General features: G+C 36.1%; 1 protein-coding gene and 1 pseudogene across 4 annotated transcripts in view; both read left to right on the top strand.

Annotated features, from left to right (window-relative positions):
• The window catches only part of NAALADL2 (N-acetylated alpha-linked acidic dipeptidase like 2), an 878,960-nt gene that overhangs the window by 17,607 nt on the left and 834,371 nt on the right, over window positions 1-26,982 (top strand). The gene's annotated exons all lie outside the window — the stretch shown is intronic.
• Window positions 14,089-15,120, top strand: LOC112926685 (protein S100-A6 pseudogene; annotated as a pseudogene).

Below are 26,982 nucleotides of genomic sequence, written 5' to 3'. Positions count from 1 at the left end.
ACTCTCACACACAAAACAAACAATACCAATCTCAACAAGAAAATAAAAGTATCATTTTGAATACAACTATTAAAGGTTTGGTTTTATTGCCTCTCAGCTTTGGTTTTGGGGACTTTTTAAATTAGACTAAAGAGCCATAGATTTTAGTGTCTGTAGCTATGTTAAGTGTTTGAAAATATGTAATGTTAAATACAATTGTTAAGTATAATCGCAAGGGGGAAGTACAAGAACCAATAAATAGTAGCTACAAGGCAAAGGGTTAGTTGAATGTAAAGAAAGACTTTTGTATGGTTTCAAGATGACGTGAGTTTTCTTTGTAAGAAAAGTAGAAGTTTACTATCCTAAGACAGTGAATTCCTTATGAACAGATATATCCCAGCGTTAAGTTGAATTACTACTAATTACAAAGATATAGAGGATGCTTACGGGGTTATATATGATGATTTAAAGGTAGTTCTAAAACCAAGAGCGTTCTATTGAAATGTTAGCATTTATGTATACATTTGTCAGGGAATCATCTTAAGGAAGACTACAAAGTGATACACTGGAACCCTCAAATTTGGTTACTTAGCATTTGATTTTGAAATGGCTTTGTGGTTAAGTCTGAATATATAATAAAGTGATAAATATGTAGGTGCAGTCTAGTAAGATCTTCTAGAATAAGATTTATAAGATACTTTGACAAAAAAGTATTTATTTATTTATTTATTATTTATTTATTTATTTATTATAAAACAGTATTTAAATGATTAAACCTAATACTTGAACTGAGCATGCAATGAATTACTGATTGATAGATAAGAAACTGGATAAAAGACCTTTATGTATTAACGAAAATCTGTTTTCCAAGTAAGTCTGTATGTTATTATTATTTACATCTTAATGGGATTAGACCAAACTGTTGAATTGTTATCCTCTAGGAAAGTTTATGGCCTCGGCAGCAAAAACTTGCTAAAATTGCGTGAAAGAACATGTTCCTATGAAAAATCTATATTGCAAAAACCTACATGTTCTGGATTAAGCGTTTAAAAGCACCTTAATTTATAGGTCTTGCCTCCTAGGACCGTCTCATGTTGCTCTACATCTAGTGCCTGTGATAATTGCTTACTCCACTTATAAGGACAAATGACACTGGCTTTTTTCTCTCTGGCAATAAGTTCAATATGTTCTTTTCTTCCTGGCCCCGTACATGACAGCAAGGAAGGGTTCTTAATGATTTTCTCGCCTCTCCCGTACCCCCACTCTCCTGTTATTCATTAAAGAAGTCATGTCTGATATCTGATTCTCTTTCTCATAATTAGTGTACCTTAGAAGACAGATAAGATAAAAAATGGCCATCTGTTTATTTGTTCTTTTTGATTAAAAAGATGCGTAAAGAAGAGAACTCAATGTGCAATGCCATGCTTTCCTGCAGGCCTGTTGTTGCCTTCAATGTTTATATAAAATTCAGTATTACTGTGGCTCTTCAATCTCAGTAAACATATTTAAAGTTATTTTATGTGACTGTGTATGAGAACGATTTTTAGTTTTTCTAGCACAGGATAAGCCAAAACGTACTGACTTTTTTTTTTTTTTTTGAGTTTGTAGAAGTATAAATGGCTTTCTGCCCCATAATAAGAGCCTGCAAGGTGTTTTATATGTGACCTTCTATGTTTACTAATATATGTACTAAACACATGTTTTTCTATACTTACTGTATTCATCTTTGTTAATGAGGCTTACAGAATGAGTGAAATATGTCTGTTTTATTAAGGGACACCTTAACTGTAGACAGTTTTTTAATTGCAAAGATAAAAGAGAAACCCAATTTTGCTCTTTCTTAATCTTGTGAAAGTCAGACTTCCGAGTTAATCGGCTTCACTGTAGATCAATCCACACCAGATAGTCTTTAGTCTAAAAGTTGAAAAAATGAAGATTTTATTTTCAGTGTGACCTTGCCTCTAACATATGTATACTTTTCAGTGACTTCTGGCTATGATATCATAACATTTTTTGTTTGTTTGTTTGTTTTAGTTCTTGTTTTTCTGAATCTTTTTTTTTCTTCTTGAGGTGACACTTCATTCACAGTTTTGAAATACAAATTATTTTCTTTTCCATGTGGTTATTACATTTCTATATGTTAAGTTTTTCTATATCTAGCAATATATCCTGTATGATTACTTGCTTCAAAGGAATTTTAAAAATCTATGTTTTTAAATTCAAGTGAATAACAGGTTTATCATATATTTTCTTGTCCTTACTTCTCATTCGACCAGCTACAACTCTGTTTGTCTTATTCTCTTCTGGTAAGACTTCTTTAAGTAATTGTCCCTGGTTGCTGCTTCCTGTTTCTCCCTCCTCTTTATTTTAAGCCCCTTCTTGTCAGACATTCGCTCAGACCATTTACCAAAAATATTCTTATCTAAGTCACTAATTACTTTCATCTCTAAATTCATTAGTAAATTCGTAATCCTGTCCTCCTTGATCTATAAGCATCAAGCGTTGATTACTATTTCCTTTTTTTCCATTTTTAGCTAGAATATCATACTTTCTTGGTTTCCCCTTACTTTACTAGCCACTCCTTGGTAATGTCTTTTGTAGTTTATTCACTTAAATCTACTCTTTGGAAGTTGGAGTACCCAGGAGTCAGCCCTTGGTCCTCTCTGTTTTCTTTTTCTCTTTGGCGATCTCATATCAGTTCTATGTTAACAGCTTTCAACTTGACATTGCCACTTCTGACCATTCTTCTGAACCCTAGACTCATATGGCCAATTATGTACTCAGCATCCCTACCTGGGTATTTAGTGAGCATCTCAAACTATGCTGTGCTTCTGATAGTCTCCCCAAAACCTGCTGTGGTGTACCACATTTCAGTAGGAAGGAACTCCATTCTCCCAGTTGCATGACCTAAAAACAAAAACAAAAATACAAAGCATAGAACAAACACGAAAACTCTCTCTTTTACAGCTTACATGTAGTCCATTGGGAAATGATAACGTCTGTGCCTTCAGGATACATCCAGAGTTTGACCACTTACTTCTGCTAATACCACTGTGGTCTCACCATCCTCTAGTTTGCAGTATTTCGCTGGTGTCATAACTGGTTTCGTGTCTCTGTGCGTGGCCCGCTTACAGCTCATCGTCAACATGATCACAGTAGCCATCCTAGAACATGCCTGATATGCTCCTACTTTAGGGCCCCTCTGTCTAGATTGTTCTCCTCAAAGACGTCTGCTTGGCTTGACTCCTTCACCTTCTTCGCCTTTGCTCAAACGTTACTTTCTTAATTAGGTGTATTAGTTTCTTAGGGCTGCTCTAACACATTGGGAGCTTAAAAGACATTTATTCTCTCAGTTCTGAAAGTCAGAAATCTGAAAACAATGTGTTGATAGGTGTCTTAGTCTGTTTAGGCCACTATAACAAAATGCCGTAGCATGGCTGGTTTATAAACAATAGAAGTTTATCTCTCACAGTCCTGGAGGCTGGGAAGTCTGAGATCAAGGCATGGGCAGATTCCTCTCTGGTTCACAGACCACTGTCTTCTTACTGTGGCCTCACATGCAGAATGGGTGAGGGGACTCCCAGGAATCCCCTTCATAAGGGCACTAATGCCATTCATGAGGATCCACCCTCATGACCTCTCGATGTCCCCACCTCCAGATACCATCACACTGGGGATTAGAGGCTTCAAGGTCTGAATTATGGTGGGGAGCGGAGAGTGGAGAGGGGGAGACACATATATTCATCTATAGCAATAGGGTTGGTTGGCTCCTTCTGACGGCCCTAAGGGAGAAGCCACTTCAGGCCTCTCTTCCAGATTCTGGGGCATCCCTTGTCTCTCCTTAGCTTGTAGCTGCATAGCTCCAATCTCTGCTGCCATCTTCATATGGCCTTCATCTTTGTGTAACTTTGCCCCAAATCTCCCTCTGTCTTTCTCTTATAAGGTCATCTGTCATTAGATAAAGTACTGACCCTAAATCTAAATCCAGGATGATCCTATCTCAAGATCCATAAATTAATTACTTCTGCAATGAGCCTATTTCCAAATAAGGTCACCATCATGTGTTCCAGGTGGACATATGTATGGGGGAAGTGAGAACACTAATCAACCCAGCTCACATGGCCTATCCTGACCATCTGTTTAAAATTGTAATCTCCATTTCCCATTCTACTTTTTATATTAAGTCTGCAATCTCTTATCCAAAATCTTTGGGACTAGATGTGTTTAGATGTGTTCTGGAATTTAGGCTTTTTAAATTTTAATTAATTAATTAATTTATTTTGCGTTTTAGGAGGAATCTATGGTGAACACTATATAATATACTAGCCTTAGTAGGGTTTTAGGCATCACACCGTTATTAAACACATTAATGTTTCTGGTCCAATTTGGTTATTTGATTAGTTTGTGCCAAACTTAAATACTTTTCATTGTCGTTTATTATTTATTGGTTCATTATGTTGTCTGTTTATAATTTGTCTTTCATCTATCCAACTGTACTCCACGAGGACAGTGTCTTTGTATGTTTTATTTCTGTTGTATCCCAAACTCCTAGAATAATCATCAGCATATGTTAGGTACTTAATAGATGTGTATATATATTTAATATATATAATATATATGTATTTTAAAAAATATATTTATTCATGAGAGACACAGGCAGAGAGGCAGAGACACAGGCAGGGGAAGAAGCAGGCTCCTTGCGGGGAGCCCAATGCAGGACTTGATCCTAGGACCCTGGGATTATGCCCTGAGTCGAAGGCAGATGCTCAACAATTGAACCACCCAGGTGCTCTGGTACTTAGTAAATATTTGAACACCTCCTAATGTTGCTTGTCTCAGGAATGTTCCTCTGCAAATTAGGGTCCAAAGAAATAAGAGGGAAAAAAAACAAAAAGATTTCAAAAGAGATAGAAGGAAAAATGGCTTTGTTTTTCTTACCTTTTCGGTTTGCTGTTGCATCTCCGTTTTCAGCTATGTTAGTTTTGGTGAATTAATATATGTGAATTAAATAATAGAATTATATAAACAGTTATACTCATTGAGTATACCTTTACAGTGATAAGTTTTAGGCATAAGCACAACATTTGGTTCTTTCTCCCCCCCCCCCCCCAAAGTTTAATAGATTTAGGGAAATAATTCTGGAAACTTGTCTTTTTGGATCTAGGGTGATATAGAATACATGATATTCTCCTCTATATTTATGTAAGACATCTGAATTCGAAATTCAGATGTCTTATTTGCTACGGACTTTCATAATCAACATAATTTCTTTCTCTGTGTCTTTGTGGGGAATTCTTAATAAAAATGCAAAAGTATGCAAACAGTATAGAAAAAAATTTTTTTTAATATTTTAGAGAGTGTGTGTGCATGAGCTTGAGGGAGGGGCAGAGGAAGAGGGAGAGAGAGCATCCTAAGTGGGCTCCACACCCAGCATGGAGCCTGACCCTGAGCCTCATCTCATGATCCTAAGATCATGACCTGAGCTGAAATCAAGAGTTGGCTGCTGAACTGATGGAGCCACCCAGGTGTCCCTAGAGAGCTTTAAAAATAGGCTTTAGTCAGTGATTACAGGTAGGTTAGATTTACATTTTCCTTTTCCTTTTCCTTTTCCTTTTCCTTTTCCTTTTCCTTTTCCTTTTCCTTTTCCTTTCCTTCCAACACTATATACATGAAACAATTATTTAAACACACACAATAAATAACTTGCTATGGATGTCTTTATATATTTAAATATTGATAACGACCTAAGGTACCCATTGAAGGTGACCGATTTTATCAGTATTGCAGGATAGCCATATTCACCTGATGCCGAAATCTACCTTAATGATTAGAAATACAAATACAAATGTAAAAGCCTATTTTTTTTTCCTGTGCATCTAGAAAACTATTAGGAAAGGATGAGAGCTTCTAGGTGTAGATAGTAGTCAAATTGAGTGACAGAAAATTAACTATTTCAAATGTAAGTCTCAACTGGACTCCAGCTGACATGAATTTCACTCATTCCCTTCCCCTTTTGTATTATCATTCTGTTTCTACTGATCCCTTTGGCAATATCTTTAAACGTTCTCCACCTCCTCTGCCTTCCTTTTTAAACCCACCAACCAAATAGACAACAGACAAATATACAAAGTATATTGAACTATGCCTCAGGGATGCCTGGGTGGCTCAGTGGTTGAGCATCTGCCTTCGGCCCAGGTTGTGACCTCAGGGTCCCGGGATCAAGTCCCGCGTCAGGCTCCCTGCATGGAGCCTGCTTCTCCCTCTGCCTGTGTCTCTGCCTCTCTCTGTGTGTCTCTCATGAATAAATAAATAAAATCTTAAAAAAAATAACTATGTCTCTACTGTAATTACTAAACTATATTTCTGTCTTCAATTAGTTCCAAAACCCTGATCATGAAGCCTATGTAAAGAGGATCCAGTTTCAATCTGCTCTTTGGCTAAGGTCTATGCAGTGTGATTTCCACCACTAATAGTATTTTGGCAAATGCCATGGAAAAGGTCGCTAATTATAACACTAGAAGTTTGCTTCAAACATCTTTGTTGGTGGCAGCTCAACAACACTGAGCGCTGTGAGTGTCTAATTAATTAAACTTGATTTAAATCTTGGTTAATCTTCTGATCAGTGTCATCATCATTTAAATACTAAAAGGTTGCTTCCCGAGCAAGCATGATTCTTATTATATAGATTGATTAATATCTTTATTAATAGGCTACCATATGCATTCCTCAAATGTACCCTTGCCATTTATTTTCTGGGCTTAAGTTAAAAGGGCATAAAGACTTCCACATTCATCTATTCAAAGATATTTTTTTGAGCACCTTCCATTGTTCTAGATGTGGGGCCAGTGGTGAGCAATACATAAAATGTCTCACATGGAGCTTGCATTTTAATGGAATGTCACAGAAGGGAGATAGACAATTAACAGATAAAACTACAGAAGCATGAGATTATATCAGTGGGTGATCAGTGTTAGGAAAATATAATAGGGTCATGGGTCAGAGAGGGATCTTTAGATAGGATTGTCAGGGTGGCCCTCTTAGAAGATGTAATACTTGACCTGAACCCTAAGTGATGGAAAGAAACCGGCAATGTGAAGCACGTAGGAAAAAGGGTCCCTGGCAGAGAAAATTGTAAGAGCTAAGACTCTGAAAGTTTTTGAGGGAGAAAAAGAATGTCAGGGAGTCTGGAATGTTGTGAACAAGGGCAAAAGAGCTATGAGATGATGAGGTGAAAGAGGAGACAGTGGCCGGGTAATAGAGGGTTTTGCGGCCTTAGAAGTTTGAATTAGATCCTAAGTATAATGGGAAGTCATTAGAAGGTTTAAAAAGTAAGGCAGTGTCATGAGCTGATTCATGTTTTGAAAAGATCACTCTTGCTTTGTGTAGAGAAGAGAAGAAAAGGGGCAGTTTTTTTTTCCCCCAAAGAAAGTTTGTCATATTTGTAGTTTGAAATGTAACATGTAGAAAGCACAATGACCTGCTTTCATACGTTCCACTCATGGAGATTTAGCCCTCAGCACTTGGGCTATCGCTTGTTAAGCATTCGGTAAATATAACTAATGGTCTATAAATGCAGCATAAAATTAGCTTTTTTTTAATCTTTAAAGGATACGTGCCCTGAACAAATGCATAACCAAATCACTTTTAAATGAATTTAAATGTGATGTCTCCCAGATTATAGACTCACCTTTGTAAAGAAGCACATGAAAATAAGTTGAAATGGTTATTATAATGGATTTTCATTCAATCCCTCAAGTGCTCGAGTGTTCAGCATGTGCTATATACCCTGCCAAAGCATATGAGACATGAACATTTCCTTCAAGAAGCTTATATTAAAGTTCAAAGGCTCCAGAAAAAAAAAAAAAAAAACAAACATGTTCTTCGGACCCTGATAAAATTTATTTTTATCAGTATTAATCTAATTACATAGTCACAAAAGAGATTTAAAGATTGAGAGAGAAAGTGTGTGAGGGTGAACTTGAGGGGGAGCAGAGAGAGAGAGACTCAATTATCCTCTTTGCTGAGCACAGAGCCCCACATAGGACTTGATCTTAGGACCCTGAGATCATGGCCTGAGCCCAAACCGAGTCCTACACCTCTTAACTGACTGTGCCACCCAGGTACCCCATAAAAATTAGTTTTGAATTGTATTCGATGACACGACACATTTCCTGTGTCCGTGGTACATCTTTGACAAGTTCCGTTCTAAGTGAGAACCCAGAGCAGTTCTGTCCCTGAATTTACTTGGTCTCCTCTATTTTATTTTGTAACAAAATGTGATAATATTACTTCTTCTGCTCCTATTATTTCACTTCTTTGCAGTCATTTTTCGACATAATTTTTATGTTTAAAATTATAAAGGACTTAAAGGGGTGATCTCAGGTGGAATTTTGCTATGTGCTGCCATCATTGTCATTTTCTTTCTTTTTCATGGTCATTTTCTGTATTGGATATATTATCTACTATCCAAGTAGATTATCCTTCCCTTCCCTTCATTGTATCACTTGCAGTTTCATTCATGTAGTCTCTCTTTTTTTTTTTCCTTAAAATTTATTTATTTAGTTGAGGGAGAGAGAGAGAGAGAGAGAGAGCAAGCAGGGGGAGAGGGAGAAAGAGTTTTAAGCAGACTCCAGGCTAAGGGTAGAGCCTGGTGACAAGGGACTCGATCTCAGGCCTCTGAGATGATGAAACCGAGAGCTGAAACCGAGAGCCAGGTGGTCGACCGACTGCACTACCCAGGTACCCCTCATTCATGTAGTCTTGATTGCTAAATTTGCTTTACTTTTTTGAATTCTTATTTTTCATATTTACATCTGGTTTTTTTTTCAAGACTAATTTTTGAGATTTGCAAGGGTTTTTTTTTATAACTAAAAATAATCATTTACATTTTGTTCTATTTCAATGTCAAGCAGTTTATACTTTCATATCATGATGGCAATTTTATTTCATTATTTTATCTCCCATGTGGTTACAGAATAATATTATTTATACTGAATAGAATGTGTTTAGCCTACCTTGCTTGCATTTACTACAAATATACTCTTTTGCCTTCTCATATGAATACTCTTGACTGGATAATAAATATTTTCCCCCAAAACCTTTGACGACATTACTTAAGTGGTTTGTGGTTTTGAGTAACACAGAAGCAGGATTTGAGGTAAGTCTGCCTTTTGTTTCAAGCATAGACAATTTGAGGGGTTTTCCTTTTGTCTTGAAATTCATAAATTTGCAGTGATAGTTCTACTTTCCAATTGTTCAGCTGTTGGAGGGAACTTAGGCATTTAAATTTAGACACTTAGGTGTCTTTCTGAAATTTGGAGAGGGTTGATTTCAGGTTTTTTTCCTTTTTTTTATGGTTCTCCTGGAAGTAGGTGTGATCTTCCTACACCTTCCAGGAGTCTAATCGATTATTTGCATCAGTGCTCTCCTTTGTTTTTCCTGTGAATTCTGGGAGAATTTCTTGAGCTTGTCTTCTGGTGCACTTCTTTGATTTTCTGTAGTATTCAATGTGTTAATTAATCACTGTATCCATTACAGTTTTAAATTTGAAAAGGATCATTTTTATCCCAAACAGTTAATTATTTCTGGTCATGTGTTGTTACATTTCTATTACTGCTTGCTTTGCCTTCTCTGATACAGTATCCTGTTAAATCTTACTTTAACCGTGAACGGAAATTTATTTTTTAATCTCTTGATATAAATGCTTCATAGGCCTCCAGTAGCTCTGACTCTGCAGACCATTCCTTTGCAGTTTCTTGCATTGCAGATTCTCCTCAAACATCTGACTTTGTCAATAAGTTTGGTCCACGATTGGAGTGTTCTCCGCTCATATTGCATTTCATTATTTCCCAAACTATGGAAGATAGGTACAGAGTGTGCAACTCGGAAATTGAAGTCTTTCTTCTAAATTGTCTCTCTGGACACTGACAGACTTCCTGTGTTCACAGGATGATAAATACCCCACACTACAGACAGGATGGTGCGGTGCCCACTGTTCTTTACTAGAACTTTACATCGGCCCTTCACTGCACGTTGCCAACCCCATGCCAGTTTTTTGCTTGCTCTAGCCACTGGCATTTCAAATGGTCTTTGGTACTTCGTGGAATAGATGCTTCCAAATGGAGCCAGTGAGCAACAGTGAAAACCAATCCATCAGTGTGGAGTCTGGTGGATTCAAGTTCACTCTTTTCTCATCTCCAACCTCTTTGAGTGAAGAGATTTTTGTGGAAATCAACCAAAAACCTACTCCACTTATTTCTCAGGCAAAATAACTTTACTCTGAAGTGGCTCAGATGATTGACCCACGGTGTCTTCTTAGCCTAATTCCACTACTGTTGAAAAACTTTGATGTTTCTGGTTTAGGAATGGCACCGTTTCTTGGTTTGGGGCCCACGTGTAAGGTTTCTTTTATTCTTATATACTATTATTCATTTTTAATGGGATATGGAACGGGGGGGAGTAGACACCTGTGCCCATATATAAACATCTGGAAGTCTCAATCTGAATTAATTTTAGCAATATAGACACTCATTTTCAAATTTAAAAATCTGGCAAGAGGCACAGTAATCTAATATGATATGTTTGCATTAAAACTACCATAGAATGCAATTAAGATATTGAAGTAATATGGTAAAGTCTAGGAAATACCATCTTTAATAGTCAGAAATAGTTCCATGAAACCGAGCAGCATTACACTATTTTTCTTTTCTGGACTGTCAGTATGTTAATATTTAAATGGTACCAAACGCAAAGCAAATGGTGATGTTTATGAATGTATTGACTGTATGTAACCTATTCTTCAAAGTGTAATTTCGGGCAATAGTCACTGCTGTTGCAGTCACAGTAATTGAGGACGTGCATTTACAGGGCTTGGTGGTGAGGGTCCTGCATTCAAAACTAATTGTTTAGGATCTTGGCTGATTTCATTTTGTCCATCAGGACTTTATGCTATTGACTGAATAATTAAAAATTGTAATAGGAAGTTTTTTTTTTCTTTTTTTTTTTTCTTTAAAGATTTTATTTATTCATGAGAGACACAGAGACAGAGAGAGGCAGAGACACAGGCAGAGGGAGAACCAGGCTCCATGGAGGGAGCCCGACGTGGGACTCCATCCTGGCTCCCCAGGATCACACCCTGGGCCAAAGGTGGTGCTAAACCGCTGAGCCACCCAGGAGTCCCATTTTGTTTTTCATTCATGGATTATGATTATAAAGTATACTTTAGATCCTATTTCAGAGAACTGAGTTTGGTTTTTTTTGTGTTATTTTATTGGTAAATCAGCTCACTGGATTTAAATTTAAAAACGTATTATGGAGTAATATCAATCTGACTGACAGTTGAAGGGCCAGTTGAGGTTGGACAAAAACAAAGAAAAGATAGAATCAAAAAGTAGAAAGATAAAATAGGAAATTGTTCAATTACGATAGTGAAGTAGACTGCTGTTGTCAGTGAGTGCATCCGTCTTTAGTTCAAATAGCAGACTTTCACTTCATCTGTTGTTGATTAAATATATTCCTTCTTTGCTACCTACAGAGTTGTTTAGCTGTAGCTTTTACTCTAGCCAAAGTTGTCAATCTACAATTAAAAGAAAATAATTGACTTGCTTCTTTTAGAACGTGACCCTAAAAGAGAATCTGGCATTTGAAAAATCTGAATTAGTGACCCCAATCATTTGGGACATTTTTTTTTTTTTTTATGCAGTTTACCAACCTTGCTCTGAACATTGGTATTCTGTGCTTCTGTTCTATTGTCTAGCAGTAACTAGCATAAATATGTAATTATATGGTTTGTTTTATTGTAATAGATTTCAAAATACTCTATTATTATGGTGCTGTTTGAATTGTGTTTACTGTATCAAGATAAACATATAAATTGAGTCAAATTATTTGCTTGGTTAAATGCGAAACACAAGTTATTACAGTGTTGTCAGTTTCAAAATGTCGCATGACAATAAGAGCATTCGATTCCCTTTGTTTAGACTTGAACCTCAAAAACTTTGTAATTATTTCCTATAGTATATTAGGCGCGACTTTTGGAGAAGCAGCAGATTAATACCGCAGCTCGATGCAAGGGCCTCACGTAACTGAGCATGCTTCCTAATTCCCACAGTGGCTTATATGTAGTTGGTAACTTCTGTTCAATTCCAAAGTAGTTTTTTCCCCTTGCCTGAACCTCTCTGACTTGTCCAACCTTCACAAAAACAACTTTACAATTAGAAAATTTCGGGTATTTTTATTAAAAACAAAATAGCATTCCTCATGATGCTTCTTTGAGTTTTCATTAGGTAACCTAGTCGTACTTTAAACTGCTGTTAGTCTGTTAGGCATCAAAATTGCTTGTAAACCTTGCTATTTTATAATCTTTTTTTGACTGCTTCTCTTAGGGTTTTAAATAGAGACCAACTAAGGGATGTGGGGTTTTCCTAGCTTCCTGAGCCATCTGATTCCACCACTGGCATTTAGTTTCCTGCTCCTCCCCTGCTGACCACCATTGTCTGCCCTGTGCGTGCCTTTCTCTTCATTCCCCATCTTTGCTTCTCTGCCTCTAATGAATGAAAAAGGTACATTTAAATTCAGATCCAACATTCAGATCCAGAAGACACAGAACATCTCATTTTATAATGCATGCATTAAAAAAAACATCACATTAATAATTGACAAGACATGACTGAATTACTTGCATTTCCATGAAAGAAGAAAGGAAGGCTCCCCGCAATTCAGTCGATTATTTTAATTTGTTGTTGTTGTTTTCCTGATCTTACCGTTCTCTTCTTCTTGGACACCTGCACTTAACTAAGAACAACATCCAGGTGTGATTATATGAGAAATCTCTGTTAAATGGGTAAAAGGACATTCTTCTTAATGCTAAAGCAACTGTGAAAGAAGTTTCTTTTCAGTTTATTGCAAATGCAAAAGCAGGTCTCTCCATGGACGGGCAGCTCAGGTGTGAGTGTGGGATATTTTCCCCTTAATGTTTCTAAAAAGAACTCGATAGAGGGAAGTTCACTGTAGCATTCTCCATATGAGCCCGGGCCATGACTTCACCCTGCATACGAGCTAGAGATTATGAATGTCCTTAGCTACTGTATCATTACTTTCTAGAACATGGTCTATAACAACTAGGACAATAGTACTAACGTTCAATTGGAGCATAGTAAAACAGAAGGTAAATATAGGAGCAAAGAGAAATATTTTTTTTTTCTTTTATACTAGACGTTCTTCAGTTGAAATTGTAATACATTTATAAATATGTGGGGTAGGGTAAATTTATAATGAAGAGTCTCATATATCACTCATTCATTGAGTAGTAGTAGTAGTTAATGAGCTCCTAGTACATGGCTCCAGGGGACACCAAAATAAATAGATGCTGTTATCATCCTAGATAAGTTCAAAATCCTGTGTCGGAGACATGTAATTAAAATTAGCATGAAAGTGGCTATATTGGGACCCCTGGGTGGCTCAGCCTTTGCGCTTCTACCTTCAGCTCAGGGTGTGATCCCAGGATCCTGGAGCCTGCTTCTCCCTCTGCCTGTGTCTCTGCCTCTCTCTTTCTCTGTCTCTCATGAATAAATAAGTAAAATCCTTAAAAAAAAAAAAGTAGCTATATGAAATTTGTATTTTCATTGGGGAAGCTGAAGAAGTAACTTGTAAGGTAGAACTTTAAAGATAAAAAGTGCAATTTTGCATAGAAAGAATGTTTCAGAATGAAGACACGGTGTGAATAAAAACAGAGAAGTGTGGAAGAGAACAGCGCTTAAGGGAATAATGAAACACCCAGTGTGGCTGGAGGTAATTTTCCTGGGAAGCAGTGACTTAGAAAAGACCTAACCCGAGTCACGAACATCAAATTCTTAATATGCCACCAAATCCTTGCTAGAATATATATAATATCAGATAGTATTTGCACAGGTATCATTCAGCAGGTTAAAGTCGTTATATATTAACTCCTGTTTTATCTTGATTCTATGAACAATAATTACAAAGTTAATATAAGAGAACCAAAGATTGATATCTTTAATATCTTTATATATAGACATCGACCACTTGGGGAATTCAGTTATTCAAAAGATATTTTCTTGCTCCTTCGACTCCCTGCTGGCTGTGCTCTGATACCAGCACCAAGCCAAGACGTGCCCCCTGGATCAGGCCACCGGCTTCCACGTGGCCATTTGCCATGAATACTCAAACAGGGGGGGGCGTAGGAGCACCCCAGCAAGGCAGAACTGAGGGCAATAATTCAGAGAAAGCCCACCAGTGGCCCAAAGCTGCAGGATGCGGACGTTGCCTACTTGATGGAAGACCTGGACTGGATGGGAGCAAGGACCAGGTGGTCAACTTCCAGGAATATGTCACCTTCCTGGGGACCTTGGCTTTGATCTACGATGATGCTCTCAGGGCTGAAAATAAATCAGGAAAGTGGAGACACCCACTATCGGGTTGCCTAAGTCAAATCCAGTGGTGGGTAATTGTTCAATAAATAACTTTTGGGGGGGAATAAAAAAAAAGGTATTTTCTGACTATTCCTTAATTTGTGCTATAGCTCTTGGGGAGGTCAAAAAGAAGGAGATATTTTCTGACTATTCCTTAATTGATGCTATTAGCTCTTGGAGATACTATTTTTTCTATTAAATAAGAAAATTTTTTTTTTCTGTTATCCTAAGAGAATATTTCTTTTAAATATTAAACTGCTAGGGCAATATCAGTAAATAAACTAGGAATATTGTAAATGAATTCTTTGATACCACCAGAGTTTTACCCAGAATACAAAGGTGGCTTCAATATAAATTAATCTTATATTGTAATATTTCACTCACTGGAATAAAAATTTAGTTATGTTAATGATCATTCCTGATAGAATTGAGAATAGCAAAATATTTTTGGCATATTAAAATACACTAAGACCTCAGGGAAAATTAAAACTATAAAGATATATACAAAGGGCAAGAAGTTAACTAGGATGCTTGTTATTAATAAGAAAAATTGCTTTTTAAGTTTTATTAAGGAAATGAGATAAGAAAGACAAATAATATAGGAAGAGAAGAGATAAAAATATGATTATTTGTATGTAACCTAATTTTTTTCCTAGTAAGTACCAAGGCATATGCTTAAATTGCTCAAAAAAAAAAAAAAAAAAAAAAAGAATCAACAGAATGAAAATTCAAAACCATTCCTATGTTCCTGTCATGTTTGTTAAAAAAAATTCTAAAAACAACAACAAGGTTAACAACTTAAAAATGAAAGCAAAATATGTGTAGGTTCTTTAAGCAAAATTTAAAACACTAGTTTTATGTGTTTAATTTCAATCAAAAAGTCAAAATCTGTTTAGAAGTTTCAGGGGAAAAAACCAAACCAAAACAAAACAAAACAAAAAAACATGAGATAGGACTATTAAAGAAAATACAAAAGGAAAAAAAAAAATGATGAAACTATAAAACTAGTTCAACCAGATATTAAAGCATTTACAAGGCACCAACAAAAATATATTATGTAACTGGCACAGGAATAGTCAAACTAGTAGAATTTAATAAACTATCCCAAATTAGATGCTATTATAGATCAAAAGGACAAAAGTAGAGTTGCAATATTGTTTATTTTAGAATTGGGATTTTAACTCATAGTTCAGCAACATAATTTCAGATGCCTTAAGTAATTATTTTTAAATCTACAATAAATAGAAACTAAAATAAAAATAAAATAGCATATTTGCCTCTCAAATTAGTAAATAAATACAACAAAGTACACCTGTGGTTGTTAGGAAAATGAGACAGTGCATATTTCTAGAAGAAATCTAAGTTCATATAAGCATTTTGGAGCATAATCTTGCAATGTACCTCAAAAATTTAAAAGTTTGCTGTGCCTGGCTGGCCCAGGCTGTAGAATGTATCTCTTGATCTCAAGGTTGCAAGTTCAAGCCCTACATTGGATATAGAGATTCCTTAAAAATCTTAAAAAAAAAAAAAACAAAAAGCTAAAAACCTTAAAATTTCATATTAACATTAACCAATACTTCTGATCGTCTAACAAAAGATCTTAATTCAGAAATAAGTTTTTATGTACAGGGTAGGGTGGTGGTATTTTTATACCATAGGATTATCTGTAATATAATCTAAAATTTATATACTCTATGCTTTCAAATAAATTAAAAATCATAAAAAATATTCGAAGGACATATGACAAAATTTTAACCGACTACATTTGTGATGCAGTCCATATAAATTGCATAACATTTTTATATATGTGTGCAATTTTTTTTTTTATAGTGACTATATGCTACTTTTAAACTCAGGAAAAAATTTTAGTAAACTGTAGAAAAATTAATAGAACAATTCCTAAGTACAGGTACTGTAAATATTAATAGAACACTTAACAATAGAAATGGACATTGAATTTATGGAGGGGACGGGTGGATAAATAAATAACTTATTTATTTATTATTATTTTTTCCAAAGATTTTATTTATTTGACAGAGAGAGGCAGAGACACAGGTGGAGGGAGGTGCCATGCAGGGAGCCAGATGCAAGACTCCATCCTGGAACTCCAGGGTCATGCCCTGAGCTCACGGCAGGTGCTCAACCGCTGAGCCCCCCGGGCGTCTCAAGAAATACCTTCTAAAATCAGATATCATTATCAAAAGAAAAGCACTAGAAATAAATTTTGAAATCTGAGAATATAAAAAAGTAGATAACAAAATGAGTAAAAATTGTAAAATATATGATAGAAGTTTCATATATATGACAGCAGTTTAATATATATATTAACCTTTTCTCCAAAATATGTGAGAAATGTAGTAAATATTCCAACCAATATATACACAAAGGGCATGAACAGACAATTCACAAAGGAAGAAATACAGGGACTAAAAAAGCATATGGATGTTTTCAACCTGGTTGATAAACAAATGGAAATTACAATAGCAAGAAAGTCTCATTTCTCATATATCTTTTTTCTTTTATTTTTTTAAAATTCCTGTATAAAAAATAATAATAATAAAATAAAATTCCTGTAAACAGTGTTCTATTAGTTTCAGGTGTATGATCTCGTGATTCAACAGTTGAGCGTGAGTACTCAATGCTTGTCATGATAAGTGCGCTCATGAATCCCCATCACTTACATGGTCCACCACCCACCCACCCCCTACCCCCCACCCCACTCACCCACCCACCCCACCTCCGTCACCATCAGTTTATTCTCCGTAATTAAGTGTCTGTATCTTGGTTTGTCTGTCTCTGTCTTTCTTCCCATTGTCTGTTTTGTTTCTTAAGTTCTCATGTGAATTTATAAGGTATTTGTTTTTCTCTAACTTATGTCACTTAGCATTATATTCTCTAGTTCCATCCCTATTGTTGCAAAGGGCAAGATCTCATTCTTTTTGATGGCCGAATAATGCTGAATTCTGCGTATGTACACATATATATACACACACCATATCTTTGCTCATCTGTCAGTGGACACTTGGGTTGCCTCCACAGTTTGGTTATTGCCAGCAATGCTGCTATAAGCATCAGGATGCATGTATCCCTTACATTAATGTTTTTGTATTTGGGGGGATAAAAACCCAGTATTGCATAGTTATATGTTTAAAGGTTTTTTTTTTTTAAGATATTAAAGTATTTTTTTTAAAGATTTTATTTTTTAAGTAATCTCTATTTCCAACAAGGGGCTTGAACTCACAACCCCAAGATCAAGAGTTTCGTGCTTTACCGATTGAGCCAGTCCGGTGCCAATATTTTTAACTTTTAGAGGAATCTCCGTACTGTTTTTCACATTGGTTGCATCAATTTGCACTCCTTTTTGGTTAAGATTTTATTTTATTTATTCATGAAGGACATGGAGAGAGAGAGAGGTAGGGACACAGGCAGAGGGAGAAGCATGCTCCCTGCAGGGAGCCTGACGCAGGACTCGATACCAGGACCCTCCGGATCTGAGCCAAAGGCAGACGCTCAACCACTGAGCCACCGGGGTGTCCCACAATTTGTGCTCCTGCCAAGAGTGCATGAGGATTCGTATTTCTCCTCATCTTTTGCAACGCTTATGTGTTGTTTTTGACTTTAGCCCTCCTGACAGGTATGAAGTGATACCTCGTTGTGGTTTTGATTCGCATTTCCCTGAGGGTGAGTGGTGGTGAGCATCTTCTCATGGGTCTGTTTCACCGTGCCTATGTCTTCTTTGGAGAAATGTCTCTTCATGTCTTCTGCCCGTTTTTAAATTGAATTATTTCTTTGGGGGAAATGTTGAATTATAGAAGTGCTTTATATATTTTGGATACTAACCTTTATCAGAGGTGTCATTTGCAAGTATCTTCTCCCATTCAGTAGGTTGCCTTTTAGTTTTATCACTTGTTGCCTTCACTGTGGAGAAGCTTTTTATTTTGATGAAGTACCACTAGTTTATTTTTGCTTTTGTTTCTGTGGCCTCAGGAAATCTGTCTAGAAAAAAAAAAAATTGCTATGGTCCATATTGGAGAAATTACTGCCTATGCTCTCTTCTGGGATTTTTAGAATTTTACATCTCACGTCTAGGCCCTAAATCTGTTTTGAGTTTATCTTTGTGCATGGTGCAAGCCAGTGGTCCAGTTCTATTATTTTGCAGCAGCTGTCCAGTTCCCCCAACCCCATTTGTTGAAGGGACCGTCTTTCCCTGTGCAGGTTCTTGCCTCTTTTGTCAAAGGTTAATTGACCATATAATTGAGGACTCACTTCTGGGCTTTCTTTTTTATTCCATTGATCTTATGTGTCTATTTTTCTGCCAGTACCATACTGTTCTTTTTACTACAGCTTTGTACTATAACTTGAAATATGGAATTCTGATACCCCACAGCTTTGTTTTTCTTTTTCAAGATGGTTTTGGCTACTCAGGGTCTTCTGTGGCTCCATACAAATTTTAAGATTGTTTGTTCTAGTTCTCTGAAAAATGTTCCAGTATTTTATTTTATTTTGTTTTGTTTTATTTTATTTTATTTTATTTATTTTATTTTATTTTATTTTATTTTATTTTATTTTATTTTATTATTTTATTTTTATTTTTATTTTATTTTATTATTTTATTTTATTTTTTATTTTTCTAAATTGAATGTGTTTTGTTGTTGTTGATGATGATTTTTATTTATTTATTCATCAGACACAGAGAGAGAGGCAGAGACACAGGCAGAGGGAGAAGCAGGGACCCCGGGATCATGTCCTGGGCTGAGGGCAGACGCTTAACCACTGAGCCTCTCACACATCCCTGTTGTTGGTATTTTAACAGAAATTGCATTAAATCTCCAGAGTGCTTTGGGTAGTATGGTCATTTTAACATTTGTTTTTTTTTGTTTTGTTTTGTTTTGTTTTGTTTTTTTTCAGTCCACAAGCATGGAATATCTTTCTAATTGCTTATCCCATCTTCAATACATTTAACCTGTTTTATGGTTTTCAGAGCACAGGTCTTTCATGTCCTGGGTTCCGTGTATTCCTAGGTGTATTATTGTCTTTGGTGTGTTGGAAATGGGGTTGGTTTCTTACTTTCTGTTGCTTCATTATTAATATATAAAAATGCAATGGATTTCTGTATATTGATTTTGTATCCTACAGACTTACTGAATTCATTTATGAGTTCTAGTAGTTTTTTTGTTTTGTTTTGTTTTGTTTTTGTTTTTTTTGTTTTGTTTTGTTTTGTTTTTGGCAGAGTCTTTAGAGTTTTGTATATATAGTACCATGTCATCTGCAAATGGTGAAATGTTTACTTTTTTCCTTACCAATTTGAATGCCTTTTATTTCTTCCTCTGATCTGATAGCTGTGGCTAGGACTTCTAGTACCATGTTAAATAATAGTGGTAAGAGTGGACATCTACTGTGTTAGGGGAAACACTAATTTTTTCACCATTGAATATGATGTTAGCTGTAGGTTTTTCATAAATGGCCTTTATTGTGTTGAGGTAAATTTCATCTAATCCTAAATTATTGGGGATTTTTATGATGAATGAATGCTATACTTTCCAAATGCTTTTTTCTGCATCTACTCAAATGATTATATGGGTTTTGTTCCCTTTTTAAATTGATATGATGTAGCACATTGATTGACTTGAGAATATTGAATCATCCTTGCATCCCACAGATGAATCCCACTTGATCATGATGAATGATTTTTTTTTACTGTATTGTTGAACTCAGTTTGCTAGTATTTGTTGAGGATTTTTGCATCTGTCTTCATCAGAGATACTGACCTGTAGTTTCCTTTTTTTGTTGTTGTTGTTAATGTCTTTATCTGGTTTTGGTATCAGTGTAATGCTGACTTTGTAGAATGAGTTAGGAAGTTTTTTTTTTTGTTTGTTTTTGTTTTTCCTTTTCTATATTTTGGAATAGTTGGAGAAGAGTAAGTATCAACTCTTAAATGTTTGCTGGAATTACTTGTGAAGCCATCTGGCCCTCAACTTTTGTTTGCTGAGAGGTTTTTTTTTTTTTTTTTTTTTTTTAACTGATTCAGTTTCATTGCTGGTAATCAGTCTGTTCTGATTTTCTATTTCTTCCTGATTCAGTTTTGGGAGGTTCTGCATTTCTAGGAATATATCTATTTATTCTAGGTTGTCCAATTCATTTGCATATAATTTTTCATAATATTCTTTTGTAATCTTTTTATCTCTGTGGTGCCAGTTATTTCTCCACCTTCATTTCTGATTTTGAGTTGTCTCTTTAATTTTTATATGCATTTATTAATTGCTTGATGAATCTGGCTAAAAGTTTTTCAGTTTTGTTGGTATTTCTAAAGAACCAGCTCCTGGTTTCATTGATCTATTCTACTGGATTCTTTTTGTTTTAGTTTCTATTTTGTTTATGTTTGCTCTAATCTTTATTATTTCCTTCCTTCTACTGGTTTCAGGTTTCATTTGTTGTAGTTTTTCTAGTTCCTTTAGACGTAAGGTTATGTCATTTATTTGTGTTTTTTCTTGCTTCTTGAAGTAGGCCTCCATGGTTGTAAACATCCTGTTTATAACTGCTTTTGCAGCATGTCAAAGATTTTGGACTATTGTGTTTTCATTTTTATATATCTCCTTGTATTTTTTAATTTCCTCTTTGCCCTCTTGGTTGATCCATTCATCTAGTAGCATGGTATTGAATCTCCATGTATTTGTGTATTTTCTGAATTTTTTATTGTGGTTGATTTCTAGTTTCATAGCACTGTGGTCAGAAAAGATGCATAGTATGACTTCAATCTGTCTGAATTTGTTGAAACTTGTTTTGTGGCCTAGTATTTGAACTATTCTGGAAAATGTCCCATGTGCACTTGGAAATAATGTGTTTTCTGCTGTTTTAGGATGAGGATGTTCTGACCACATCTGGTCCAATGTGCCATTCAAAGCCACTGTCTTTTTGTTATTTTCTCTTTAATAACCCATCCATTGATGTAAATTGGGTGTTGACATCCCCTACTATTATGGTATTACTATTGATTAATTTCTTTATATTTGTTACTGACTGTTCTATGTATTTGGGTGCTCCCATGTTCAGTACAAAAATATTTACAATTGCTATATCTTGTTGAATTGTACTGTTTATGATTGTATAGTGTATTTTTTTGGTCCCTTGGGACAACCTCTTTTTTTTTTTTTTTAAGTCTATTTTGTCCCATATAAATATAGCTACTCCAGCTCCCCCCGCCCATTTGCATGATAAATGTTTCTCCATCTCATTACTTTTAGTCTGTATGCATCTTTAGATCTGAAATGAGTCTTTTGTAGACAGCAGATAAATGGGTCTTGGCCCCCACCCCAATTATTTCTGTCACAGTATGTCCCTTGATTGGAGTGTTTAATCCATTTACATTCAAAGAAATTATTGATATCTCTGTATGTATTTATTGCCATTTTTTTTTACTTGTTTTATGCTGTTTTTGTAGTTCCCCTATTTCTTCTCTTGCTCTCTTACGATTAGTTGATTTTCTTTAGCAAAATACTTGGATTCCTTACTCTTTATTTTTCACATATCTATTACTGCTTTTTGATTTGTCATTGCCGTTTGCTTTTTTAATTTTTTATTTGTTTATTTTGCTGTTTGCTTTATATTTAACATTGTCTTCATATAGTAGCATATGTTATGTTGATGGCCATTTATTTGAACCCATTTTTTTACTCCTTTCCCTTCCATGTTTCACATATTTCATATCGTATCTCTTTTTTTTTTATGCTTCTCTTGATTTTTTGTTTTGCTTTGTTTCTTTTGCAGATATACTGAATTTTCTTGCTTTTGTATCTCCTTTTTTTCATACTCTCTTTTTTCCTGACACTCCTATAGTATCCCTTAACATTTATTGTAGGACTAGTTTGGTGGTCATGAGTTCTTTTAACTTTTGTCTGTCTGGGAAACTCTTTATCTCTCCTTCTATTCTGAATGGTAGCCTTGCTGGATAGAGTATTCTCAGCTGCAGATTTTTCTTATGCTTTGAAGATGTTGTTTCATACTCTTCTGGCCTGCAAAGTTTCTGCAGAAAAGTTAGCTGATATCCTAATCGGATTTCTTTTGTTTTTTTTTTTTGTTTGTTTGTTTTTTTTTTTTTTTTTTTTTTATTTATGATAGTCACAGAGAGAGAGAGAGGCAGAGACACAGGCAGAGGGAGAAGCAGGCTCTATGCACTGGGAGCCCGATGTGGGATTCGATCCCGGGTCTCCAGGATCGCGCCCTGGGCCAAAGGCAGGCGCCAAACCGCTGCGCCACCCAGGGATCCCTCGGATTTCTTTTGTATGTAACTCTCTTTTGTTTCCTCCTGCAACCTTTAAAATTCTTTATTACTATGTATTTCCATTTTAATTACTGTGTGTCTTGATGTGGACCTCCTTTGATTGAATCTTTTGGGAGATCTCTGTGCATCCTAAAGCTGGATCTGTTTCCCTTCCCAGGAAATTTTCAGCTATTACTTCTTCAAATGCATTTCTGCCTCCCACCACACCTTCTCTCTCTTTTCTTTTCAGTATCTCTATAATACAAATGTTATTATGCTTAATGGTGTTGCTGTGTTCTCTAAGTCTTTTCTCATTATGCTGTTTTGGCTGTCATCTGTTCAGCCTGTTTGCCTTCTATTATTCTGTCCTCCAGATCACACTGATATGGTCCTCTGCTTCCTTTACCCTACTATTTATTCCATCTATTTTATTTTTAATTTCACTTATTGAGTTTTTCATCTCCAATGTTATTTTTTTTATCTCTTTCTTAAGAGTCTCACTGATGTCTCCACTCTTTTTTTCAAATCCATTGAGTATCTTTATGATCATTACTTTAAATTCTTTATCAAGGCATATGACTTATTTCTGTTTTGCTTATATCTTTTGCTATGGTTTCGTGCTTTTTTTTTTTTTTTTTTTCATTTGTGATATATACCTCTTTCTCCTCATTTTGTCTATGCCTTGGTTTCTATGTTGGGAAAGTCAGCTACATATTCTGCTCTTGAAAGTACTATCAAAAAAAAAAAAAAAAAGTACTATCTTTATGAAGAAGAGATCCTGTAATTCCCTATTGTGCAGTATCCCCTGTTCACCAGAACCTGCAACTTCTGAGGAGTCTCCTATGTGTGTTGCTTGGACCCTGCTGTTGTATCTGAATTGTTTTTCCTTTCTACACAGTCTTTTGCAGTATCTCTCTGCCTTTGTGCCCTGTGCTTGCTGTCTGTAGTATTCATGGGACCCAGACAGACCAACTCTGAAAGGGCTTGCCTCAGGGGAACTTGAGGACAGGGCAGCAGTGTTAGCAAAATTTGTACTGAGTGGCTGATTTTAAGCCAGATCTCCCAGAGTGGGCAAATGGCAGATCTGGGGGTATGGTGCATTTGTGCTGAGTTCAGGGGCCAGGCCATCAGACTTGGAGAGAGTGAGTCCTTAGTAGAACATCTTGGCAGGGTGTAGTGCTAGCAGGTTAGGTAGCAAATGTCTGTGCAGCACTACCTCCCTTAGGTGGCCCTGTGTTTGTGCTGCAGGGTGGAGAAGGGAAATGGCCTCTTTCAACTTCTTTACTCCCAGAGAAGTCCATGTGTCCCAAAATCCATGTAAATAGATCTCTCTCCTGTTGCCTCAAGTATTGTGTAAACTGCCACTTTTATGTTATCTCACTGTACGTTGCTCTCTCTTTAAGCGGGAGGGGCGACTCAGCTATCTTTCACTTGCCCTCCAGGCTTGCTTAGAACTGAATCAACTGACTTTTAAATCTCCAGGGTCCAAGTCCACCTGGTTATAAAAACTCATGGAATTCAGCCCCTCTGGTTTTCAAAGCTAAACATTATGGGAATTTGCCTTCCCCAAGTGGGCTTCCTGGTGCTAGGGCCCATTTCTCTCCCCTCCCTGTACCTGCAGCTTCCTCTCTACTGTTCCCCTCCACTGCCTTCCTGCTCTTCCTAACCTCCAATATAGCTTCTCCACATTTAGTTGTAGTTTGTTTTGATGGTCTTTAGGTCACCCTCCAATTTATTTACAAAGATGTGAGTGATATCTAGCTGTAAACATGGGACATTGTGGAGCTTAGGGTCCTCCTACTCTGTCATTTTCTCAAGCTCTTGCTCATTTATCACATTTTTTAAGAGACCAAAATATTATACAACCCAATAATAGCAAGAGTATGTGGGCATATTTTGCTGATGAAGTATAACCAGAAGAATCTTTTCCTAGAAGTTTGTAAATCATAAACCTAAGTCATGTTGATGACTTAAAATTTTGTACTTTCCCTCTCAATAATTTCACTTCTGGGGATCTTACTATAATATTCCTAAGGTATTGTGAAACTTTATGAGTATATGCTCATTATTATGTCAAATATTGGAAAAAATAAATGTAATGGGTAATTAGGTCAGAATTCTCTTTTTACCTACTAGAATATTATTTAATTATTAAATCAGCCTGGTAATAGGAGTACCAGGTGGCTCAGTGTTTGAACATCTGCCTTTGGCTCAGGGTGCGATCCTGGGGTCCTGGTATTGAGTCCTGCATCAGGCTCCCCACAGGCAGCCTGCTTCTCCCTCTGCCTGTGTCTCTGCTGGTCTCTCTGTCTCTCATGAATAAATAAATAGAATCTTAAAAAAAAAAAAAAAAAAAAAAGCAATGGTATTCAGACTTTCCAATCATATGACAAATAATATCAGAGACTGTAATCTCAAGTAATTTGAAGAATTTTTCAACCACTCTCAAACTATATGTGTGATGAATTATCTGAGATATGCTGCTGGATGAGCTTCTCAGAAATATATGAGCCCTGTGTCTGTAGTACCCTAGTAGCATTGGGGAGAATGTGGTTAGCAGCCTAAATCTCACCCTCTAACTAAAATACACAGATGTTACCAGCCATCAAGTGGGCTCTGGGGACATAAGTTTTATTAATGACTATGATTCTAGTAATCTTTTTTCAAATACAGACACACTGTCTTCAGGCAAACTGCTCTGGAGACTCTAGCTTTGATATAAAACCAAATGGCATCATCTATTCCAAGTTCAGTTTTAGGCTTTGGCATCTTTTGGGAAAGAAAATCTGAGTCTATCAAGTGGATCCTGAATGATTACCTGGCCAGGTACAAAGTCCGAGTCCTCCCAGTTCTAGGCAAGTCAGAAAGGCAAAAATGCTAGCGGATGTGGGTAATGAGAGTGAGTGATTATATATACTTATAACTGTAATAATCATTATGGAATGGGCCAGTGATCCTGAACAAGAGTGTGAATACAGACAGATCTAAGAGGATAAGACATTTTAGTACACATAAGCATGGACTTTACACTCTGACCTGTATACAACCATGTGTAAGCCAGAACAAACTAGAGACTGCTAAACTAGAGAACAAGGAGACTAGAAATGTTCACTCAAATGATCCTCTGTCATGGAAAGGAGGTGGATATCTGAGCAGATGGTGATGCAAGTTGTCTCCATGTCATGGCCTCTCAAACCACAATATAGCCATGACTCACTTAGAATCTAGCGTAGGTGTGGATTCTCATTCAGTAGGTCCTGGGATTCTGTGTAGGTGATGCTTTTAGCCTGTGGACCACTCTAGGTATAACATGGCTATAAGAGAAATGTCTAAACTTCTTTCGGACCCTATTTCAAATATCTTTAGGGAAAGTGAGTATTAGATATCAAGATATGTGTAGAATAATCCTATAACTGTGTCTTTTGATCTATATGCTTTAACTCATTGAGCTTCCATTTAACCATCTTTAAAACAAGTGATAATTCTTGCCTTGTCTTGTTGTAGAGCAGGTTAGAGATAGTGTATCCATAAAATGCCCAGAACAGATCCTAGCTTGTTATAAGTGCTTTCCACCTAATAGTAGCTTCTAGTGTAATTATTACATAAAAGAAGAGTTCAACCAAAGTATGTTGGTACTGATCATTTCAATTCAGATTTAAAAATAACAAATTCTCATGACTAAAGATATACATAAAAGAGTAGCAGGACTTACGGGAATTAAATAAGTGAATAGAATATTAGGTTGCATCAATGCATACTAAATATTTATATTAAGAAAATACTAGAGAAACGTTGGGAATTTCCAAGGAGTCATCGTAAACTGAAAAGATACTTATCTGTTGGTTAATAAGTTAGATTTAGAAATACTGTGGTCAACTCCAAGTTTATTATTCTTATTCTGGTATGCTGACATATGGAATTGGTGGCAGTTCCTCCAAAGACATTTCAAGTGAAAAATGGTAAACAAAACAAAAACACAAAACAAAAACTTGCATGTGTTATTCCAGAAATAAGAAAAGTTGGAGAGCGGGTTGTTGGGATAGAATGAAGAAATAGTCTTACCTCTGTCTTACTTCTGATGACAAAACAGAGGCTAACAGAAATTGTAGGTTGGCAGGTTTATGTGTAATTTAAAAAACTGTTTCTATTTGCTCATGTTCCCCCCAGAAAGGAATCCATTTACTCATAAGGTAAGTCCCTATTGTCGAATGTGAAAGCAAGGACAGCCCAGGTTGCTCAGTGGTTTAGCGCTGCCTTCAGCCCAGGGTGTGATCCTGGAGACCCAGGATCGAGTCTCACATCGGTCTCCCTGCATGG

This window comes from Vulpes vulpes, chromosome 3 (genome assembly GCF_048418805.1).
Source record: "Vulpes vulpes isolate BD-2025 chromosome 3, VulVul3, whole genome shotgun sequence".
NCBI classification, from domain to species: Eukaryota; Metazoa; Chordata; class Mammalia; order Carnivora; family Canidae; genus Vulpes; species Vulpes vulpes.
Note: the sequence above shows the minus strand (reverse complement) of the source record. Positions and strands in the feature narration are given on the sequence as shown.